A 3,082-nucleotide genomic window follows, 5' to 3' on the forward strand; every position below is an offset into this window, starting at 1 on the left:
ATGATACAGTATACAATGTACAGACATACATACAGACATACAAGTACATAGTATACAAAGTGCAGCCATCCATACATACATACACATACAGCCCGCGAAAGATTTGTAATAAGAATACCAATAAAGATATATTACATATATCACTGCAATATAATATACGTATTGTATGTTATATGCACTATGACTTTAATTTTTCCTTTTTCCAAAGGACATTTTAAATACTTAGTTTTTAAGGATATACTAGGAAGAGAGTGATGGAGACATAGTAAGGAATAAGAGATTCAGAAATTGAGTAGAAACGTTTAGTGGCAGCAGACAGGGAAGATGTTGTTGAAGGGGAAAAGAGGAAGATTGTTAAAAAGAAAGAGTGAAGAAGAGAGATGCTTGAGAAAGAGAGTGATGGAGACATAGGAAGAAATAGGAGATTCAAAAATTGAGTAGAAACGTTTAGTGGCAGCAGCCAGGGAAGATGTTGTTGAAGGGGAAAAGAGGAAGATTGTAATGACTGAGAGAATACGGGGCAAAGATGATGCGGAAAGCGTATGCATGAAGACCAGATTAGCGACTGCGAGTACCGAAAAGTAATGGAATTTTTTGATAGTGGCCCTATCGCAATCTAACCTGTACCAGCCTCTTCTATGGACCATTCTGACTTTCCGTATTCTTTCAAAATTTCAAGGAAAAAGCCCTAAACCCAGCCGTTTTCGAGATACAGCCTCCCAAAGATGCAATTTCGAGTATTTTCAAAATTCAAGAATAGACTGAGGCCTATGTAACCGTATGCTTTTCAGGATAATAAATATTAAGGCAGGATGTACAGAGTAAATAAGAATATCGGGTAACATAGGGCTAAGCAAATGACTAAGAGAATTAATTTTTTTTTGTAGAAGGTTGTATTGACAAAGGAAAAGCGAAGTCAGAATACGGATAATATGGCAGAGATGGAATGGAAATAATGATAGAGAAAAAGGAGCATAGCAGGAAAGGGGTGTCGAAGCATAAGGCAGGAGGAGGAGGAAAAGGATGCTGTTATGATGGAGGAGAGTAAGTGAGAGACAGAACTCATTGGTACTCTGGGATATTCGCAGAGGGAAAAAGAATATCCACGTATAAGTGTTTCAAGACAATTTATTCGACAAATACGATAATGATACAGTATACGAAGTGCAGATGTATGTATGTACGTATATGGTTTACGAAATATTAACAATAAGAACACCATTAGAGATATATTAAAATATATCAATGCAATATAATATACGTGTTGTATGTTATATGCGCTAGCACTTTAGACTTTTCCTTTTGGCAACCTCCGACGACACCATGGTCTATACGTGTAGCTACTCTAACAGGGTGACTATTCTTATATGACTACTCGAATGAATATGCTCGACCAGACCAAAGGAATAGGACAAGCAAGACAAGCACAATGCAGAGTGAGGGGGAATAGAGCCAAAGAAGGCATAAAGAAGAATAGAAAGGATCAAGTCAAGAAGTAGAGAGTTAAGGAATAAAATTATGAAAGTAAAGAAGAAATAAAGAGAGAGACAAAGAAATAAGAAAGTGAAGAAATATGGGAGTAGAAAAGGAAGGAATGGATGTATACAAATATAGAAAATAAGGCAAGTAACCAAGCAAGTAAGAAAGAAATAAATATAGAAGAAAAGGGAGGACAGGAATAAATAAGACGGGAGTATCCAAGAGACCGGTATAGGAGACCGGCCCGTGGAAGAATGCTCTTTGAGTGATCCTCCCACTCTCCGAGTCCTGCGCGGCAAGTCTGCGTGGACAAATTTAACTACTTTCAATATTTCTAATCATTCCTCGCTGTGTTTCCCGATATTTCTCCTCCTGTTCCATGTTTTTCTCTTCTGTACAGCTATTATCTGGATAATTTGCACTGGGAGTGACAACTCACACCAATTATGGCCTAACAATCGGACCACTATCCACAGCCACTGCTGAAGTTTAATTCTTCGAATGTTAACACATTCACATTCATGGTCACTCCTTCCCACTCTTCCTTATCTACTGTGGAAACGATGATAACTTACCATACAGACAGGCATCGCGGTTTGCCTACCACCAGGCGCAAACATTACAAACTAATAACCCTCACTACGCCACAGTATTTGGCAGGAGTTTGAAAGGCACGAATGAAGAATAAAGAAATCCTAAAAGAAGCACAATACATTTTTAAAGTTAATGCATTTATTGTAGTACCACGTTTAAGATTGCATGTTACACACACTATCCTCCCATTCACAATCTATCTATTCCTCCCGTCTCCATTTTATACAATCATATTTAATTACAATACGTAATTACCGTTGCGCTTTAAAATTCGATCCGTTATCAAACCGAGTGGCAGCATGTACCCATCAGTTTCATGAACGTCAGTATATCACTTTCCCCACTCATCCCACTAACCCCGAGCAGTGTCCATAGAGACGTCGCACGTGATTTCCCAAGGCGTCGCGACGCGGTCAACGTGAACGACCTTCAATAACCCCACAAGCCTCCGTTCCAATAGCAAATTAGCGTAACGTCGTACGCACACACGCGCATCCATACACACACGCACGCTGCTCACCCAACTACCAATAGAGAAAAACGCAAGCAGGATTTTTATTATTTAATTGTAAAGTTGCGAAAAATAAAATAAGGGAAATGACTTTAATTAGAAATTACAGACTTCCCGATGATTAAAGAGACACGGAGCAGAGGTGTATGGTTCGACGAAGTGTGAAGAATAAATAAAGTGATACACGACATTCTCACATTTAACATAACACCAGTGTATATTGTGTCACAACTGGGATACATAATATTACAATGGTGCATAATAAAATTCTATACATATGTTCCTTCCTCTTTGTCTATCTAAATTGTAAATCATACTTTTGTAATCTTATATAACCTTTCTATTTTACTTTATTTTTTTTATGTTTCCATCACCCCTACTTCGCTCTGAACCCGAAGCGCCGTCCGATAATCAAACCCGTGGGAGAATAGCAAAGGAGAATATTTTATAATTGCGCATTGAATCCGACTCGACGAGCGTCGTTGTCCTCGTCGAACA

This window comes from Cephus cinctus, unplaced genomic scaffold (genome assembly GCF_000341935.2).
Source record: "Cephus cinctus unplaced genomic scaffold, Ccin1 Ccin1_scaffold3178, whole genome shotgun sequence".
Classification (NCBI taxonomy): domain Eukaryota; kingdom Metazoa; phylum Arthropoda; class Insecta; order Hymenoptera; family Cephidae; genus Cephus; species Cephus cinctus.